Raw genomic sequence first — 22,380 nt, 5'->3', positions numbered from 1 at the left:
AAATCTTTTTTTTTTTTTTTAGTTATTTTGTTAGGAGCAGGTTAGTCACATATGCTTATAATGTCCTTCAATTGAACAGTTTTCCCTTTAATATGTACAGTAATAGCTCCTGGGTTAAATGTGATGAGGTCTTGGTGTATCAGGTACCATCTATGTATTGTTTTTGTTCTCTTTATACCATAAACGTAGATAGTCTGTTAAATAATAGTAGGCAGCTTCTATTTTCTTCTTCCTAGAGAAGCACCAAGATCCATGTCTTATTTTATTATTGTATTCAGGTTTTTGTTTGCTAGATGTAGCCACTAGCAGATCTGCTTAGATAAGTCTATTTATTGATTGATTATAATATTTCCTTATTAAATGATTAAAAAAATCTTTTTTTTTTTTTTTTTTTATTGTATTCAGGTTTTGTTTTTCAGGATTTTTTAAAATATACTACAAATTCTTGAGAGGTCTTGCAAATTGGAAGTGTTCTAATTTCTCAAATGACCTTGTGTAAGCTTTGAGCAGGCCAACTTATAGTCTGAATCAAGCTTTTTCAAATAGGGAAAGGGTTTGGTGGGGGGATGCCAGGGAAGTATGAATCGGTAGCGTCATGGGAGGACCTGCTACTTTGTCCTAAATAAGCAAAGTATAGGTTAATTTATTAAATGCTCCAAGAAACAAAGACCCACATTCTATAAAGTCAGCTATCTAAAGTAACAATTCCCAGATCTACCTCTGATCTGATCTGATTATTTTTTCTTCCTTTAACAGGCAGGCACCAAAAAAGGAGGCTCAAGCCAAGCCACCACAAAGGACGAAGGGAGGCTACCCTCGCTCGGGCCACAACAAGGGAGGCAACAAGGCCATCTTCTCCTCAAAAGCGTAAGTGCCAACTTCAAACACACTCATTTAGCCACTGACAGGGGAGTTTCTAGGTGGGCCAAAGGCCATGGGCTTAGGGCAGAACTTAAGGGGTAAAGAACACTTTCTGGTTGTTGCCTGGCTCATCAGTGCCCATTAATGCAGTCTTGCCAGTGTAGTATTGGGGAAAGGAGAGGCCCCGGTGCTCTCAGTCACACAGAGTCACGTCTGCTAGGATGGTCATCATATATCCTGTATCCCATAGGAGACAAGAGGGATGGGGGGCAACTGCAGGACTTTTTCAATGTTGGCCCTTGTCAAGTGTTTGCCCTCTGGAAAATGCCATCACCTTCCCTTTTCTATGCATTTTTCAGAAAAAAAAAATTTCACAGAAAAAAAACCAGAGTGCAGTATGGTGGAGTCCACTAGTCAGGAGCAAACATTGACATCAGATCAAGTGCAAGGTTGGTCAACTAATGTAGCAAAATGGATGCTAGAAACAGATGTGACTTGGGGTGGCTTAATAAATGGTGTATTGTTGCTTTTTAGTGGTCAGCTCACCCAGGATGTTTCTTTGGAGCCATGGGATCTGACTCCTGGACCCAGCACAGACATTGCCATTGTGGACGTCAAATCCCCTGATGCGAGTCAAAGTGAGGGCCAAAGCGAGCCAGAAGAGGAAGAAAGTATTCGGGAGCCGCAAGTAAGTATTCTTGGAATCTTTCTTCAAATGTGTATACATGTCGAATGTTTAGATGTCCAAACCAAACACCCACTCCACACATTAGCAAAGTATGTAGTGCCTTAAAGCGGAGTTTCACTAAAAAAAAAAAATTTTAGATGTCAGCAGCTGCAAATACTGCAGCTGCTGACTTTTAAAATAAGGACACTTACCTGTCCCGGGGTCCAGCGATGTCGGCACCCGAGACCGAGCCGTCCCTCGATCCTCGGGTGCTGCCGCCGCCATTCTCACTGAGGGAATCAGGAAGTGAAGCGTTGCGGCTTCACTGCCCGGTTCCCTACTGCGCATGCGCGAGTCGCGCTGCGCGTCTACACTGGTCCCCGTTGTGTTGTGGGAACTGTGTATTTCCCACAACACAACGGGGGTGGGCGGGGAGTCTGCGGCTAGCTGCGGCTAGCTATACCCGGAAGTGGGTGCAGATACCTGTATTATACAGGTATCTGCACCCCCCTCCCCCTGAAAGGTGCCAATTGTGACACCGGAGGGGGGGAGGAATCCGATGAGCGGAAGTTCCACTTTAGGGTGGAACTCCGCTTTAACATTAGCATAGAGAAGGAAGAGGTGGAAGGAGCTGGCAGTGCTGTTAGGTTTGGGAGACCCAGGCACCAGGGCCAAGATTACAGAGTAAGTGCAGTGTGTACATTCCTAGTAGTTTAGGTGTCTCAAGGGAAAGCAGGTTGCAAGCAACAATAGACTGGTTAGATAAGTATTTCCTGAATTTGACTAGTAACTTGACCATAACTGACTATGTAGGGCCTCAGCCACTTGAACATCATTCCCTTAATACTTTTTACTCTTTTTACTAGGTCATGATCTTCCACGATGTACTATTGGCAGAATTAGTGCAGATATGTTGCATTGTTTGAAGGAACTGGAGCAAATCAAGGAGGCTGCCACTGTTTTACGGTGAAGAATAAGAGATTTTGTGGACATACTTGCCAAATTTTAATTTCCTGTTGCTGGTCCTGAAGTTTATTGTTCCACTTGTTGGCTCCTGTTTGCCCTTTTACTAATCACCATGTTTTTATGACTTTTAAATGTGAAAGTTTAGGGACAGAACTCAGTGTTTCTACACTCTACTCCTCTACGTGCACCACCAGGTCCTGTTTTCTAGATTTTCCTCTGTCTAAAAACGACTGTGCAAATTACTAACAGTGAAAAGGCACACCTGTGCCAAATTCAAGAAATCTCGAAAACATGACCTGGGTTTGCATCTTGAGGAGGAGAGTTGCCCTTAGACACTGCCCTAACTAATGTGAATTGTAATGTTTATGTGTTTTTTAGAATCTAAAACCAAAAATTTGAAGGTGCCCCCAAATTGGGCCTTAACATTCTTATTTCCCCCATGATCCCATGTCTAAAATGTGTGTAGTTCCATACATCTATTTTTCAAAAACCCCAAAACACACAGTGTGTCAACTTGTGCTATCTCCCATCACAGGGTATCAATGGACACGTTTTGGGGGTACAACCCCTTCTTCATAACTAAAGTAGCTCAGAGGAAGGGGTTGCACCCCCGAAACGCGTCCATGGATACCCCGTGATGGGAGATAGCACATGTTGACACACTGTATTTTGTGGGTTTAGAAAAATAGATGTGTGTAAGTACACACATTTTAGGCATGGGATCATAAGGGACATTTCACTTATGCCTCTATGTGTACGTGGTTTCAAATGTTGGCTTTTAGAGGGGTGAGATCAATCCATCTGAGGAAGGCAACATCCACACAGTCTTTGGATACTAATGTCTCGTTTGGCCTTGTCAGGGCTGGCCTCAGCCCTTCCTTCTCTGAGCTGGCCGCTTAGCTGTCGGCTAATTGCCAGCTCCCATCTCTCTCCACAGGTACCCAGCTGTTGTTGATTCTGCTCGTCAGTCCTGCCTACTTAAAGCCGTCCAGCTCACTTGATTTCTGCCTTCACCTTTGTCAACATCACAGAGACTTTCTTCTGCATTCCTGTTGAAGACTTGCTCGGCTGACGTCCCTTCTGGCTCCTGATCCTGCTTGCTGTACTAGTACGTTTATCTCTGGCTCTCTGACATTTGCTTGGGTGACTACCCGATCCGGTTACTGAACTCTGGCTTGTTTTGACTGCGTTTACTCTGTTTACCTTATTAATATTATTATTATTATCATTATTAAACAAGTGTGATTTAACTATACCTCTGTCTCGGTCTGATTCATGGCTCCTGATAGTAGGCGAAGGCCATGAATTCAGAAGATACAGTCAATCCACTTGTTGGTAATATTTTTTCCAGATTGGATGAGCAAGATCACCGCATGGATCAGTTTGCGATAGAGTTACAAATGCTCCTGAGTCGAAGTGTGGCTGCTCCGGTACAACCTGAGTTGCAGGCCGTCCCTGCTGCTGCACCAGTCTCTGTGCAGGCACCCGCCTCAAGTATTACCTCTATAAGGTATGTCTGTTTCCGCTCCGCTTCCCCGTCGATTTGGGGGTGATCCAGTTCTCAACCAGGTTGAGATTTACTTTGAGATGCTGACCCAGGAATTTCCCACGGACAGAAGCAAAGTAGGTTTTGTGATATCTTTGCTTTCTGAGAGAGCCTTGGCCTGGGCAAACCCTCTATGGGAGACGCAAAAACCTGTTGTCTTGAGTTACCCTGAGTTTGTGGCCTCCTTTAAAAGGGTATTTGACGTTCCCGCACGCTCCGCTTCTGCTGCCAAATGCCTCATGTCCATCAAACAGAGTACGAGAACTGTTGCCGACTACACCATTGAATTCCGTACTCTGGCAGCAGAGGTTGCTTGCAACAATGAGGCCCTCTCGGCTGCTTTTTCTCATGGTCTCTCGGATTCCATCAAGGATGAGATAGCAGCCCGAGATATACCCATTGAGCTGGGGATTGATCACGTTTGCCATCCTCATTGACTCCAGACTCAGAGAAAGACTCTCTTTTAAGGAGCGCTTGCGGAAGCCTCCTGTACGTTTGCCCCCGAGCTTTGCAGTCCCACCCGTGCCTCCCTCACCTCCCATGCCTCCTGGTACCGAGTCGGTCAGTGAAGATGAACCTATGCACTTGGGCTTCATGCGTCTCTGTGGATGAGAGAGCCTATAGGAGGAGGGAGAGATTGTGTCTTTATTGTGGCCAGGCAGGTCACTTTTTGAAGTCTTGTCCTACCCGTCCAGGGAACGCTCGAACCTTGAGGTCCTGTCATGGACAGACCTTATGTGGCGTTGTTTTGTCCCCAGTTATCCAGAAGGATAAGCCCCTGGTTTTGGTCACCCTTTCTTGGGCTGAGTTGTCCATCGAGATACAGGCTCTAGGCCTGTTCATTGATGCTGCCTTTGTATCGCAGCGCTCGATTCCGCTGCAGCTGCGTGACACTTCACTTGCCATTGAGGCTTTTGACGGGAGACCTCTACAGCCTGCCCATGTGACTCATGAGATGGTTCCGTTGTCCATGGCCGTAGGGGCTCTTCACCATGAGATAATCCAATTACAAGTTACAGTACCTGACCACGAGATTGTGTTTTCAGCACGATCCCATCGCGCTGGTTCTCGGTGACAGGGTACTGTGCATCTCTCGCTGGCTCGCTCATCGGGAAAGGAAAACTGTTTTTTCCTGTTGCGATGAGTGACAGGCAGTGCTGACAGCTGTCTGGTATGAATCATGAGGGGGAACGCTGCGCCAAATTTTAAATAAAAAACCGGCGTGGGTTCCCCCTCAGGGGCATACCAGGCCCTTAGGTCTGGTATGGATTTTAAGGAGAACCCCTACGCCGAACAATCGGTGTGGGGGTCCACCCCAAAATCCATACCAGACCCTTATTCGATCACGCAGCGCGGCCGATCAGGAAAGGGGGTGGGGACGAACCTCCTGAACCGTACCAGGCCGCATGCCCTCAACATGGGGGGGTGACCGCTTTGGGGCAGGGGGGGCGCCCTGTGGGCCCCCCTACCCCAAAGCACCTTGTCCCCATGTTGATGAGGACAAGGGCCTCTTCCCGACAACCCTGGCCGTTGGTTGTCGGGGTCTGCGGGCGGAGGGCTTATCGGAATCCGGGAGCCCCCTTTAATAAGGGGGCCCCCAGATCTCGGCCCCCCACCCTATGTGAATGAGTATGGGGTGCATCGTACCCCTACCCATTCACCTGGGGGAAAAAAGTAAAAAAAAAAAACACACTACACAGGCTTTAAAAGTAATTTATTAGGCAGCTCCGGGGGTCTTCTTCTGACTTTGGGGGTCTTCTTCTGACTTCGGGGGTCTTCTTCCAGGGCATGATGGAACTGTGACATCATAAGGGGCGGGGTCACCGGGTGACAGCACGCGGTGACCACGCCCCATGCCTATATAAGTCATTGCGCACCGCTCACACAGCATTACAGCGGGAGAGAGCGTCGTGTTAACATCGGAAGAAGAGAAGAAGAAACAAGATGGCGAAGTCTGGGCAACCCTAAGCAAAAGAGCGGCAGAAGATATCGGAGGAGCCCGGCAGAAGAACCGGACACCGGGAGAAGAGGCCGGAGAGCGGGAGAAGAAGTGGACACCGAGAGAAGAGGCCGGAGAGAGCGGAGAAGTCGGAAGAAGACCCCCGAAGTCAGAAGAAGACCCCCAGAGCTGCCTAATAAATTACTTTTAAAACCTGTGTAGTGTGTTTTTTTATTGACACTTTTTCCCCCAGGTGAATGGGTAGGGGTACGATGTACCCCATACTCATTCACAAAGGGTGGGGGGCCGGGATCTGGGGGCCCCCTTATTAAAGGGGGCTCCCTGATTCCGATAAGCCCTCCGCTCGCAGACCCCGACAACCAACGGCCAGGGTTGTCGGGAAGAGGCACTTGTCCTCATCAACATGGGGACAAGTGCTTTGGGGTGAGGGGCCCGCAGGGTGCCCCCCCTGCCCCAAAGCACCCACCCCCCATGTTGAGGGCATGCGGCCTGGTATGGTTCAGGAGGGGGGGGCGCTCGCTCGTCCCCACCTCTTCTCCTGACCGGCTGGGCTGCGTGCTCGGATAAGGGTCTGGTATGGATTTTGGGGGGACCCCCACGCTGATTTTTCAGCGTAGGGGTTCCACATAAAATCCATACCAGACCTAAGGGCCTGGTATGCCCCTGGGGGGAACCCACGCCGGTTTTTTATTTAAAATTTGGCACGGTGTTCCCCCTCATGATTCATACCAGACAGCTGTCAGCACTGCCTGTCGCTCACCGTGAAAGGAAAAAACACTTTTCCTTTCCCGATGAGTGAGCCAGCTCGGCGCTGGCTCCCGCGACGGGGCTTGCAGGTGTCAAATCTCGGCGATAACAGTGGCGAAATTGTCACAATATCGCAGTCATCTACTGTATTTCCTCACCTAGGTTTCCGCTGGTTATTGGTTATCCTTGGTTACAGAGGCACAACCCCTCTTTTGATTCGCTCAGCGCTGAGGATCTCTCCTGGTCACCACAATGCAGTGAGACATGCATCCAGAAGGTAGCCAAGGTCCTGTGCGCCTCTTCACTCTCCTCCCTGTCGGAGGAGTACCGCGATTTTAGCAATGTCTTTGACAAAGGTCAAGCCAGTAGTTTGCCTCCACACTGGCCTTATGATTGCGCAATTGACCTTCAACCTGGTGCCATACCCCCTCATGGCTGGGTTTACCCTTTGTCGGTCTTGGAGGATAAGGCCATGAAGGAGTATGTTGCAGACGCACTTTCTCGAGGTTTCATCCGCAAATCCTCGTCTCCTGCTGGTGCTGGTTTCTTCTTTGTGAAGAAGAAGGGCGGTGAACTGAGACCTTGTATTGATTAAGAATGCCTACCCAATTCCGTTGATTGCAGAGTTATTTGACCGCCTCAAGGGAGCAACGGTTTTCACAAAGCTTGATTTGAGAGGGGCATACAATCTCTTGCGGATTAAGGAGGACGACGAGTGGAAAACTGCATTTAATACCAGAACAGGCCATTATGAGTACCTCGTAATGCCTTTTGGCCTTTGTAACGCCCCGGCAGTTTTCCAGGAATTTATTAACGATGTCCTCTGAGATTTGTTGCAGTTATGTGTGGTGGTTTATCTCGATGATATCCTCATTTTTTTTTTCCGGCTAAATGCCAGCTCCCATCTCTCTCCACAAGTACCCAGCTGTTGTTAATTCTGCTTGTCAGTCCTGCCTACTTAAAGCCGTCCAGCTCATTTGATCTCTGCCTTCACCTTTGTCAACATCATAGAGACTTTCTCCTGTGTTCCTGCTGAAGACTTGCTTGGCTGACGTCCCTTCTGGCTCCTGATCCTGCTTGCTGTACTACTACGTTTATCTCTGGCTCTCTGACATTTGCTTGGCTGACTACCTGATCCGGTTACTGAACTCTGGCTTGTTTTAACTATGTTTACTCTGTTTACCTTATTATTATTAGTAAACAAGTGTGATTTAACTATACTTCTGTCTCGGTCTGATTCATGGTTACTGATAGGCCTTCACTTTACCAAACTCGAACTTTGTAAGTTACTGAGTTTGGGATGTACATCTAATGTTTTAGAACATGCCTGTTCAGCCACAAAAAAGGAGAAATAATGTAAAACATACATGTTATACACCAAGATGTTGGTTTGTTTTAAAACCTTAAAACGCACATGTGAATATATGTATTTTATGATCTACAAAAAAATTATAAATGATCAGCTACAATTTGCTGCCAAGCCACTGCCACTTTACTCACACAATATTCCGGGTATTTCTGCCGTAAATCTTGGGCAATTTGTGAGAGCAATCCAGCATGGGCATTTTCAATAGCCGTCAGCACGCCCATAGATGGATGAGCTGCAGCCTCTTCAGTTGGGCCTGCCACTGCAGGGTCCACGTCACTTGGCAGTGAGGCTAGGTAGCTGGTAGCATTCCTCCTTAAAAAAATTATGTAGAATAATGCAGCCAGGACCACATGGTTTATCTTGTAGAGTACCAGGTTGATTGGAGTCAAAAACAGCCTGAAACGACTCGATAGGATGCCAAAGGTAATTCTGACCACCTTTCTGACACGAGAGAGCCTGTAATTGACGATTCTCTGCTCTGGGGTGAGGTTCCTCATGGGAAACGGCTTCATCAGATGTTCCCCAGAGCAAATGCCTCATCTGCCACAAAAAAATTGAGGCCCTCAACATTCTCCTCAGAAGGTGGCAAGTTTAAGGTGCCATTAGGGAGCCGCTTGTAAAACTCTGTCTGCATAATCACTCCTCCGTCAGAACTGCATCCATTCTTCCCAACATCCAAATACAAGAACTCATAGTTGGCAGACACTACAGCCAGCATGACTATGCTGCAAAAGCCCTTATAATTAAAATAATAGGAGCCAGAGTTGGGTGGTGGGACATGCTTGCCATCAATAGCACCACCACAGTTGGGAAAATCCCACTGATGATGGAACTGGGCTGCAACGTCCTGTCATTGCTCTGGGTTGGAAGAAAACTGTGGATTAAAAAATAAGGATTAACTACTTCTGCACATAACATTGCAAGCAGATTTGACACAAACATGCTTAGCCAACATAAGGATACACTTAAATGAGTATTTAAAGACAAAAGTGGAAGGTCAACTTATCTGATCCTCTCCCCTCTGGTGGCCCATTAGACAAATTTTTTGGGGGGGGGTAATGGGTAGATGTTTTGGACAGGTAACCCTCTCCACTTCCATGAGAGCTGTTTGCATAAATAATCAGTGAGACTTTGGCCAGCCCCTCCTTACTTAAACTATTGGCAGCCCGGTGGACAGGTAAGAAGTGTCATAATCTAAAAATCTGGATACACATTGTCCAAATTGCAGCACATTTTGCATTATGATTTAACCAATCAATATAATAGGAGACAAAAACTTAAATAAGTTTCAATTTGTAGGTAATCAGGCAGGTCCTTGCACTACATGGTTTGGTGTATTTATACAGAAGTTTGAACACAAAAGAGGGATAGTGTGTATGGGTTTTGCAAAGCCAACTAGAGTATTTGGATCTGTTGACTTAGCATATTTGGGGGGGGGAGGGAGGGTTCCAAATGAGTTTGGGTCCACAAAAATGGCCTCTTGCGCTCTGCCTGAATTTGAGGACAACCATAACATTTGTACACATTTTAGGGGTTGTTTAGGCTAAGCCCCAAAATGTAGCTGACAAAAAACATTGTTAAGTTACTAGGCTAGGTGTGTATGGGCCCAGGATAGCATGCTGGGGAGGTTAGTGAAGGAGAATATGCATGTAGGCAAAAAAAAGGAGTAGGAAAAGCTTACAGCATGCATGAGAACAAAGAGGACATTCACTGCATATTACAATATTGATAATTATGTAATAAAATTGATAAAATACATTAGTAAACATAAATACATAGAATGTGATCTTAAAGTTAAAAACTTACCCTAATATAGTTCTTCTTCAGGATTTGAATGAGGGCTGAGCAGTCTCTGGAATAATGACTCCCAGAGACTGGGGGGAGATTCCAGTCATAAACTTGAGGTCCTGGAGATTTCTCCCCGTTGCCATGTACCGCAAGGTGTCTATGAGCTTTTGCTCTGGATTGATGGAAAGCTTCATACATGTGTCCTGCTTCTTAATATAGGGGGTCAATAATGCCAAGAGTTGGTGAAAGCAGGGGTCCGTCCGAAAACCATCCGGATTAATCTCCTGGAGCTCCCGCAGCAATGGCTTATGACATAATTGGTCACAATTAAGCAACCAATTTTTGGTCCAAGAACTCCTCATCCTCCTGTTCCTGGACTGGACTTGGGTCAAAGCAGTAACTCCTATCCCAATAATCACACATTCTCTCCTCCGATTACGCAAAACATGTCTGGTTGACGAACGGCCATTCAGAAACTAACTGAAAAGTGCAAATCAACACTCTCCAAACTTCTACTAACACAAAATTAACAGAAGGAGCCCAAAGGGTGGCGCTTGAGAAATTAACATCCTCTTTATAGTCTCGTAGTACGTCTAGTACGTCACTACGTTCGTGCTATCAACCGACAATTTGTGGACCGTTAGTATGCAAGACAAGATCCTGGCATACGCACTTTTGAAAAATCAGACGCTCGGTTGGCCAACAATCATATCGTGTGTAAGAGGCTTAACAAAATAATTTACAGAACAGCTTTGACCAGACCAACATTAGCAGGGATATTCTTATGCAGAAACAAAGGATTTGCCCACACATCTTGTACATAGGTTAAATAAAAATAAGGAACTTGCTTTGACACTGTCACATCATGGAGTATCATAAAGCTTTGTATACCTGATGTTGTCCACAAGCTGCCTCTCCAAAGAGATCTAATTGAGGAAAATGAAACATAAATTGTGCAAAAGACTGAACTACACCATTGTAAAATAAATGAAAATTGATATAATGCTCCAGTAGGACAGCAATTTCACATACCAGACCACAGTTATGAACACATGGAAGGAAAATCTGGGAGTATAAATCTATTAAAATGTACAATACAATATAGCGTTAAATACAGGGGAACAATTTAAAATGCCTTATGCTAATTGACTATTTTTTTTTGTGTGACCCTATGTGGATGACTGTATATCTATACTTGCATTTTGGTTATCATAGTGCTCGGTGCACTTGTGTAATGCAAGTACAACTTTAAGTAATTTATTCAGTTTAAGAAAAAAAAAATTGTATTATACTAGGGGTATGTATTTTATATTTATATCCTTTCCACATTGATAGAATTTATGGAGATGGAATTGGAATGATAGGAAAGAAAACCTTTATCCTTTAATCAGTTATCGCTATCTGGATTTTTTTTTCCTATAAGAGGTCTGGAGATAATGGTGAAAATGTTCATCTGACCTTTGCAATTTGAGGTCCATCCCATCCGGTGAGTGAGCCTTTCTGTAGGTGGTAGTGGATAACATGGTTGAAGAACATTTGATGTGGAATTCAGAACTCATGCAGTGCTTTGGATAATGTATCTGGTTAAAGGTGATGGATCCATTTCCAAGGATGTTTTTTGTGTGGTGAATGAAACACAGTTGCACATAAAGAATGTGGATTTTGAAACATTGTTTATCATTTAAGCACATAGTAGAATAACGGAACTTAAGGGCTCTATTGACATTAGCATACCAGGAACACGCATTCCCACTTGTGCTTTTTTTGTGCGTATTTCACGTGTTTCTGTGTATCATGCATAGGGCATATTCACTTAAATAATCTGCCCTATGCATGACTAACATGCCAATTTCCTGCACCTTTTTGGGCAACAAGATTCACAGCTTTTTTTTCACATGCATTTTGCCGCATTTTCTGCACTCATGCGTCAATTGCGGCAAAATTGCATTGCGTTTGGGGTGCCATTAAAGTGGTTCTAAAGCCTACAAATTTTTACCGTAAAGAAGTTGTAAACCCTTACATATACCCAGTGAAGTAAACAGCCTCAGATGATACACAGAGATGAAACAAATCCGCATACATAGATTTTAGTTGTTTATCTGCTGTCTTTTCTTCCCTGCACCCCTTCAAAAGGGCAGAACCATGTTATAATCTTTTTTCATCTGTCAGAAGCACAGAGGAGGGGGCGGAGAGCTGCAGTTACAGTGTGGGAGAACTGATTTGAGAAAAGGAACACATCCCCTCCATACACAGTAGAAGAACTGTATTGTGAATAGACAAGCTGCTTGCTGAGCCCCCTCCTCAACACAAATTGTATCTCATGTGTCGGGATAACTTCTCAGAAGAGATTCATACTGATAACAGAGGAACAAAGCACCAGAGGAAAATGACACTTCGAGCTTTGAAGAGAGATGATTATGGTCCCTCACCCCCGCTAATATTTTACTGAGCCCTCATTCGATCCAGCACTGTGCATGTCTTCAACTCTTCTCTCCTCTTACTTCCATGTCTCACTGGCTTTGCTGGGGCACTAGGAGCCAATGGCTCCCAGTGCTGTTGTTCAAACCCAGTGACGAGCCCCGCTGTGTGTGTCAATGGACGCAGCAGCAGAGCTTGGGAACGAGCACGCACGAGTGCCCCCATGGGAAGCAGCTTCCCATGGTGGCAGTGGACAAAAAGGAGGGGCCAGGAGCGCTGGCGGGGGGACCTGGGAAGAGGAGGTTCGGGGCCGCTCTGTGCAATTCCATTGCACAGAGCAGGTAAGTATAGAGAGGTTTGTTGCTTAAAAAAGAAAAGCAAAAAACCTTTACAACCACTTTAACAATGAATGGCACCCAACCCGTGTTGTGCATTTTGCTGCAATTTTAGTGTGGTTTGGAATCGGAGGCAAAATTGCATGATTCTGCCCACTATTCCAAGTCACTTAGATGTGAATGGAGCCTTAGCGCTGATTGTGTATGTGGATATCATAATGCATGCATTTAATCACAGTTGCTTTTCACAATATAAGGGTTTATAAAAATGTCTGATTTGTTGGTTAGTGCAGTTGTAAGGGAAAATATACTGTAAAGAGAACCTGTCAACATTACCTTAGACAATCTGCCTCCAGTGACCTGCTGATGAGGATTCCCACAGAGTCATTACTCTCTCGGTCCTCTAGGCCTGATTGCCCCTCTCTCTCAAATATATCAAATTTTGTTGTCTAATCTGAACCCGCCTCCATTTCTTTCCAAATGGGCGTGGGATTTGAATATACTGGTGGATGAAAAAGAATGGGACAAAATATTAGCATTCTCATACAAATTGTCAGTTTCTTCCTATGCTCAAAAGCATAATTACCAGATTCTCTCTCTCTCTCACGATGGCATAGCTGCCCTACAACCCTTCATAAAATTGACTCTTCTATTTCCGAAATGTGTTGGCATTGTTTGCAGGCTCCTGGCACCATGCTACATATTGTATAAGGGGTACCTGCCCACGCATTGTTCCCTTTTGGGACAAAATACTGCAATTATGTGACCCTCTGGTGGGGGGGATAAATACCCCAACCAACCCAAATTACAGTACTCTATGCTGCCGGGATCCTACAAACGGATTAAGAAGTTTAATTAGACACTTTTTGACGGCAGCTCGGTCTGTCATTTGCAGATGTTAGCTTCAGTCTAAACCCCCATCTCTGGCTGCATGGGCTTGTGAATTGAACAATATTGAGTATATTGAAAGTATGCTTGCCAGAGAGGAGGATAAATCAGAATCTCATAGCCTAATGTGGACTGCTTGGAATCACTTCCCTTTCTCTTCCAATTTTGCCTCCTTTATCTCCACAAAGGTTTAACTGTAAACCCACCTCTAGGATCCGGTCATGAGGGGTTGTCCCCACACTACTTCTCTTCCTTCCTTCATCTCTTTCCCTCCCCAATCCCCCTTTTTATTTACTTTTTATTTTTATTGATTTATTTATTTTTTACCTCTGCAGGCTTTTTTCCTCTCTGATTGTTCTTTTTCACATGTTCTTTTTTTCCTAAGAGGATTTGGCATAGGGCGTCAAAAACGGTTTTCCAAAGGATATGTTTATGTGAACATCTGACTGCTTTCATGTTATTTCCGATAACCTTACTGTCATTCATCTGGTTAATGTGTATTCCTTTACCCAGTATGTCTTTTGTTATGTCCTGAAACAAGGGCTGTTGTTTCTTTTCTCAATACACTTTATAAATAGGCTGTTAATGATGTCAATTGACTGGATATACACCACCTACGGATGTGGTTATATATCTGTTTACCTTACATGGACCTGCCTCTGTTTCTATGGTGTGTCATGTATGTTGTTTCTTTGAACTTAAAGATGTTGAATTCCTAATAAAAAGGGATTAAACATAAAGAGAACCTGTCAATCCATATGTGCTTTCGCATAGATTAAAAAAAATAATAATAATAAAAACAGAAAAAATAAAGGTAATAAAATACTTAAAAAAGGAAAACATTTTAAAGGAACAACTCCCATGAACACACATGATGCACGTCTTTGTAAATGTTGAATGTTGTTGGTATCTCTATGTATGCCAAAGTAAGAATAACTATTCAAGATTCTTTGCTTACTGTTAACTCTAATCTAATGAGCCATAAAGGTTTTTAAGGTTTTGAGAATTTGGGGTACCATGTTTTTTTTTTTGCTTCTTGCATGCACACAGTTTTAGGGTTTGACATATTTGTTGTTTATTTAGTCTCATCTACTGGGTATCAACTCATCTACTGGGCACTTTCACTCCCTTCCTGCCCAGGCCAATTTTCAGCTTCCAGTGTTGCTGCACTTTAAATGACAATTGCGCCGCCATGCCACACTGTACCTATATGAAATTTTTATCAATTTTTTGATGATTTTTTTGAGACAGATAGAGCTTTTTTTGGTGGTATTTAGTCACCAATGGGTTTTTTATTTTTTTGCTAAACAAACGAAAATTTTTAGGAAAAAAAACAAAACGTTTTCTTTGTTTCTGTTATAAAATTTTGCAAGTAGGTAATTTTTCTCCTTCACTGATGTGCTCTAATTAAGCTGCACTGACGGGCACTGTTAAGCTGCACTGATGGGCACTGATAGGCTGCACTGATGGGCACTAATAGGCTGCACTGATGAAGATGCACTAATGAGCACTGATATGATGCACTGATATGCTGCACTGATGGACACTGACTGGCACTGATGAGGCTGCACTGATAATCAGGGCACTGTTTATTAGTGCCCTGATTATTAGTGTAAATGTCCCGTCATAGGCTTTCCTTTCCACAGACAATGACAGCACTGAGGAAAGGAAATGCAATAACTGGCATTTGTTCACATGTGATCAGCTGTGATTGGACACAGCTGATCACATGGTAATGAGCCAACATCATTGGCTCTGTACCCTGTTTGGTGGTCGCTGTGTCTATCTATCTATCTATCTATCTATCTATCTATCTATCTATCTATCTATCTATCTATCTATCTATCTATCTATCTATCTATCTATCTATCTATCTATCTATCTATCTATGTATTAAATAAACTGGTATACAGCATTAACCACTTTAATACCAGGAGCTTTTACTCCCTTCCTGCCCAGGGCAATTTTCAGCTTCCAGCGCTGTCGCAATTTGAATGACAATTCATGCAACACTGAATCCATATGAAATTTTTATCATTTTTTTCCGCACAAATAGAGCTTTCTTTTGGTGATATTTAATCATCACTGGGTTTCTTTTATTTTTTTGACAAAAAAGACCAAAAGTTTTGAAAAAAAAAAACACATTTTCCTTTGTTTCTGTTCTAAAATTTTACAAATATTTCTTAATAGATTTAGGTCAAACTGTATTCTGCTATATCTCTTTGGTGAAAACAACCCAAATCAGTGTTTATTATGTAGTCTATAGGAATGTCCACAAACTATGGTATATACTGTATATCTGAAAATTGATTAATCCTGATGTACTGGCAGCCTCATTTCTCGGGGCCAGAAAACACCAGGACAGTACACATTTCCCCCAAATGACCTCTTTTTGGAAAGGAAACAGTCCAAGGTATTTAGTAAGGGGCATTGAGAGTTTGCCAGTGCAGTACAGTGTCATCATATAACTGGTGCAGCGGTGATCAGGGACACTGACTGGTGACAGTGTGTAAAAAAACAAAAAAACTAATTTTAATAATTTTCTTTAAATTTTTTCTCTTCGATTTGTACACTTTTTTTAACACACCGTGCCCAAAGTAATAAATACAGTGTTATCACTGTACTATGGGGATTTTTTTTTACACATTATTATTGCTTATACCAGTGTAATTTTACTGTTATAAGCAAACATTTTCACTGAGTGAAATCGACTCATTCAGTGTTTACTATTGTAGTTAGCTGTGATTGGCCACAGCTAATCACACAATATAGAAAGGCTGTGATTGGCCCTGTCTGTACCATGTGATCACCATGAGAGAGATCAACACAATAGTAATGAATTGCATGAATGAAAGCCATCCATTGTGTACAATTATCGTGATTTTCTGTGATTAGTCACAGCGATCACATGGTACCGGCAGTACACTGATCAGTCATCAGTGCTGGATCGCGCCGCAGCACGGCCTGGGAGGATGTCATATGACATCCACCCGGAACGTGCATGTCCCGCCCGGCCGCTGGTTAACCACTTCCGGATCGACCACCACACATATACTGCGGCAGGGCGAGATACCTGTCGTTTCATGCATGAGATACTGTGGGTCTGCATGTGTGCTGCATGCTGGGGAGCGCACACGCGGGTCCCGAGGACTCGATGTCCGCTGGAAACCCGCGATCACTCAACGGAGAGGAAGAATGGGGATTTGCCTATGTCAACAAGGTGGATCCCCGTTCTGACGGGAGACAGCACTGAGATTGGCTGTTCCAAGTAATCAGGAATAGCGATCTCTGTTAGAACACACCCACAGTTAGAACACACCCAGGGAACACAGTTAACCCCTTGATCGCCCTAGTGTTAACTCTTCCCTGCCAATGTCATTTATACATTGATCAGTCGCAGTCCTGCTAAAAATCGCAGATCACTGCCATTACCAGTAAAAACAATAAAAAAAAAAATTCAAGTCCTTAAATCTATCCCCTATTTTGTAGATGCTATAACTTTTGCGCAAACCAATCAATTTACGCTTATTGGGATTTTTTCTACCAAACTTATGTAGAAGAATACATATTGACCTAAACTGATGAATACATTATTTTTTTATCTATTTTTTATTGGATATGTATTATAGCAGGGGTACATTTTTTTTTTAAATTGTCGCTCTTTTTTTGTTTATAGCGCAAAAAAAACTAAACGCAGATGTGATCAAATACCACCAAAAGAAAGCTCTATTTGTGGGGGAAAAAAGGAGATACATTTTGTTTGGGTTTAACGTCGCATGCCCGCGCAATTGTCCATTAAAAGCGACACAGCGCTGTATCGCAAAAATGGCCTGATCATGGGGGCGTGGCTAGCCGGCGGAGTGAATGGACGCTCACTGATAGAGCTCCTCTCTGCCACGGGCCATCAGAGAGTATAACACCAACTAGATGCCTCGTTTTAAAGCACAGACGGCTCCGCAGGACACAAGGGGCACCCCAGGATGCCATCCCGGAAAAGAAAGGAGGGCACTCAACCAGGCAAACTGCCAGACTATTTCATGCTGCAGTGGCATTACACAGACCAAAATGGTGGCGGTGGCATACAGCGAGAACACACACGCGGCTCTCACACACAGAGCAGCGTGGCGCCTGCAATGTACACAGGACACTCCAAGAACAAGCCTGAAAAGGGGAATTTCTCTTCACCTACTTCAGCTTCTTCTAGCCCAGTCAAAAGCAGACAAAAGCTGGACTGTCCTGAGGGGGAAGACCTGGAGGTAAGCCTGGATTCATCACTAGATGATACCAGGGAATTACAAGATTCAATAACTGACTTTCCTACTGCTAATACAGCAGTAATGGACACAACCCTGAAAGATATGTTAGTATCCCTAAGATCCACTTTACATGCTGACATTCTAACACTAACCCAGCAATTCAAGTCAGAAATTTCCACAGTGAATAAGAGAGTATCGCATGTGGAAGCAAAAATGGAGGAATTTGCCTCTACATTTAATGATTTAGCGGATGCCCACAATGATGGAGAAGATGAAATTTTCCAAATGAAACTTAAACTGGCAAATTTAGAGAATAGATCAAGGAGAAACAATGTCAAAATAAGGGGGATTCCTGAGATGGTTAAACCTCCTGATCTGAAAGATTATTTCATCAACATTATGAAAGCTGTCCTCCCTGATGTACCCCAGGAAGATTTCATTATTGATCGTATTCACAGGCTTCCAAGACCTAAGCATATTGCTTCCCATCTGCCCAGGGATACTATTGTCAGAATTCACTTTTACCACACTAAAGACCATTTTATAGCGCCAACTAGACGCCGAGATTCGCTCCCCTCAGACCTGCAAGACCTTTCTTTCTTTGCTGACCTGGCGGCTTTCACCATGCAGCAACGCAGACAACTGGCCACTATTACAAAGCCCCAGAACAACCACCATATTACTTATCATTGGCTGTACCCAGCGAAGCTACTAGTAACAAGAGATGGTACCACACATTTAATCTCTAGCGTGAAAGAGGGCCTCCGCCTCATGCGGGAATGGCAAATCATTGCCTCTGACACCATAGATGAAAGAAATATCAGCTCACCGGTGTCAACCACCAACAACTACATAGCTGAAACAGGCTGAATAACCTATACAATTCTACTCTCCTAACCGTTCCCTGATGGCCCAGGGGATTGCCGCACTTTCTGATTTCTTTTTTCAGTTACCCCATGAAGTAGAGCGGTTGTTGTTACCGCACAGATTCTCCCAAGAATTGCAAGGTACTTCACTGTTTTCTCTTTCTCTGAATTTTACATAACTATTCTTTTTAAAGGTTTTTCCTAAGGACACATCCATCTTGATACAGTGCTACAGTGGACTGCCTCTCATCGTCCAACAGCCATTTGACTGCTGGGATCACCTCCTCATCCTGCTCTGGACCAGGTAATCTGACACCACACCGGTTAATCACTATTCAAACTATACATTGACTTCCAAAACTAGCTCAACATGTCACTCAAAATCACATCCTTTAATGATAAGGGACTGAATAGCCCCCATAAAAGGAAAATGGTGTGGAAGGAAGCCAAAAAAACTCTGCAGCGATGTGATATGCTTCCAAGAAACTCACTTTGCTTCCCACAAACCACCTACTTTCCAACAGCGCCAATTTCCCCACATCTTTCAAGTGAATAGTCCTTCCAAAAAAAGGGGAGTGGCAATAGCCATCAAAGACTCCATCCAATTTAAAAGTCTAGATGTCCATTTGGATGTATCAGGAAGATTTATAATCCTTGTTTGTGATCTTAACACCAAATATACACTAATTAATGTGTATCTCCCCAACACTAAACAATTATCTTTTTTGAACAAGATATGGAAGAAAGTCTCCACAATGAGATGTGCAATCATGTGCAGAGATTTCAATGCCCAACAAAGATCTGGACTTATCTAGTGATAAACGACATCAACAACGCAGAGCATCTCTTGACAGATTTAACTCCTCATCAGGTCTTTATGACATATGGAGATGCCAACACTCAGAAAAAGACTTCACGTTCTATTCCAGTCAGTGTGCATCATACATATTCTCGCATAGACCTGTTTTTGGTAGACAAATTTATTTTGCAACAAATGGTAAAATCTGAACTGCATTGTATTACATGGTCGGATCACGCTCCAATATCCATTGGTGTGGGGAAACATTGCACCGAGACCAGTGCTAACAGGTGGCGCAATGATATCTACACCCTTTCTCAACCTCACAATTCTGAACGAATTAAGAAAGCACTTACAGAATTTTTTGCCATTAATACCCCTTCGGTCGATGATCCCTTCATGATGTGGAACACCCACAAAGTCTATATTAGAGGCTTACTCATACAGATGAGTGCAAAAATAAAGAAACACAGATCAGACCATTTAAATGAGTTGCTAGCAAGAATCCTTCATTTAGAAACTCTCAACAAAAAGAAAACACAAAAACTTAGGGAATCACTATTCAATACAAGACAGGAATTAAGAATACACTTGATAGCACAACACGACAATGCATTCATTAGCCCAGTCATATAGATATGGGAATAAAGCAGGTAAACTTTTAGCTTCCCAACTTAAAGCGGGATTCCTGCCTTAAAAAAAAAATTAAAAGTCAGCAGCTACAAACACTGTAGCTGCTGACTTTAAATAAGTACTTACCTGTCCTGGGTGCCCGCGATGTCGGCCGCCCGAGGCCGACCCGTCCCTCAGCTCTCGGGTCCCAGCACCGCCATCCTAGGTAAGGGAAACAGGCAGTGGAGCCTTGCGGCTTCACCGCCAGTTTCCTACTGCGCGGCGAGTGGTGCGGTGCTCTGTGAATGACCCCGTGGTGTTCTGGGAACACACACAGTTCCCAGAAGACAACGGGGCCACTCACTGAGGAGAAGAACACGCTGTGGAAAAGGAAGAGGCAGATTAGGAAGACTGCCTAGCAACAAGGGTTTAGGTAATTTAAAAAAAAAAATTTTCAAATTTTTTTTTAAATTTTTTTAGAATTTTTGGTGATTTTTTTTTTTTCAGGGTGGCCCTCCACTTTAAAGAAAAAACAATCAAACAAAAAATTCCCTACATCACAAATCCTAAATCCAAACTAAAAGTCACGAATCCCAAAGAAATCGCAGACGCCTTTAGCGACTATTATGAAACACTTTACAATCTTAAAAACGATCCTGATACCTTCCAACCTAATGAATTCATAATATCTGACTTCTTAGCCTCAGTAAATTTGCCTAAAATCTCTCAAACTGACTTATCCCAATTGAACCAACCTTTCACGATACAAGAAATATAAACAGCCATTAAAAATCTCCCACACAACAAAGAACTAGATCTTGATGGATATTCTTCTGAATATTACCAATTATTTAGCACCATCCTGTCGCCACACTTATATTGAGTATTTGAAGCAGCCACGTCCAAGGCAAAATTTCCCCCGGAAATGCTCACAGCCACAATAATCACCCTTCCTAAACCAGGCAAAGAACCGAACTTACCGCAAAACTTTAGGCCAATATCCCTATTGAACGTAGATGTGAAACTACACGCCAAATTGATAGCAAATAGACTAATAAAATTATTACCAAAACTGATTAACTACGACCAAGTAGGCTTTGTGATGGGCTGTCAGACCACGGATGCCACCAGGAGAATGCTAAAACCTCTTGCCCTTGGTATAACAAAAAAAAGGAGCCTTCTCTGCTTCTCACGTTGGATGCAGAGAAGGCTTTCGATAGAGTGCACTGTGGGTACCTGGGCAGAGTATTGGAGAAATTTGGAATGACTGGCCCAATACAAAGAGCAATAATAGCATTGTACTCCTCACCATCGGCATTTGTTTACACAGAAGGAATGTTTTCTAAAACATTCCAAATCACGAATGGGACCAGACAGGAATGTCTCCTGTCCCCTATAATCTTTACCCTGCTTATAGAGCCCCTAGTGGAGAAAATAAGGTCAGACCCGAACATACAGGGCATTATAGCACAGAAACACCAACATAAAATATCATTATTTGCGGACGATGTTATTCTCTCTTTATCAAACCCGGCCATCTCATTGCCTGCAGCACATGATATACTAAACCAGTTCAGTATGGTATCTTATTACAAGGTTAATGCCACAAAATCACACATATTAGGAATACATGTAGATAAAAAAAATAGAAATGTCCCTTAAAAATAACCTTCCATACCCCTGGACCAAGGATTCCATCACATACTTGGGAATAAAAAAAAAAAAAAAAACTTACCTTCCCCATCGCAAACATATACAACATCAACTACACCCCTCTAGTAACTACAATCCAACAAGAACTCTCTAGAATCCAAAACGTTTACCTAACCTGGTCTGGACGCTTAGCAGCGTACAAAATGTTAATACTCCCCAAATTATTATACTACTTCAGAACTTTACCAATTCCAATACCTTCCTCCTTCTTTACCACGATGCAAAAACAAAATATTGAACTTTGTGTGGGCACGGAAGAAGGCCAGATGCTCCTCTCATTTACAAAGTATACACAAATCTGTGGGAGGTATGGGTTTACCATTATTAAAAGACTATTACACAGCAGCTGTCTTAGACCAACTTAAAAATTGGTTCACCAATCCTACCACGAAACCATGGTGTCTATTAGAATTAGCATGGCTAAACAGTAAATCCCCACTACCGCTTCTTGTTGCGTCCTACTTATCTAAAGATAACGACATTTCAAATCACCCCACTATACAAGCAATGGCTCAGGCCTGGTCCGAACATAGCTCAAAAGGGAATGAATTCTACCCAACGACTAATATTCCCATCCCTCTAGAATCAC

General features: G+C 43.3%; 1 long non-coding RNA gene across 1 annotated transcript; it reads left to right on the top strand.

Moving 5' to 3' along the window:
- Positions 1-1,095: 1,095 nt before the first annotated feature.
- LOC141102427 (uncharacterized) lies at positions 1,096-2,923 on the top strand. The gene is made up of 3 exons (XR_012235102.1): positions 1,096-1,310; positions 1,396-1,549; positions 2,395-2,923. It is a non-coding gene; the product is annotated as an uncharacterized lncRNA (long non-coding RNA).
- The last annotated feature ends 19,457 nt before the right edge of the window (positions 2,924-22,380 follow it).

The sequence above is a fragment of the Aquarana catesbeiana genome, linkage group LG07 (assembly GCF_042186555.1).
Source record: "Aquarana catesbeiana isolate 2022-GZ linkage group LG07, ASM4218655v1, whole genome shotgun sequence".
NCBI lineage: Eukaryota > Metazoa > Chordata > Amphibia > Anura > Ranidae > Aquarana > Aquarana catesbeiana.
Note: the sequence above shows the minus strand (reverse complement) of the source record. Positions and strands in the feature narration are given on the sequence as shown.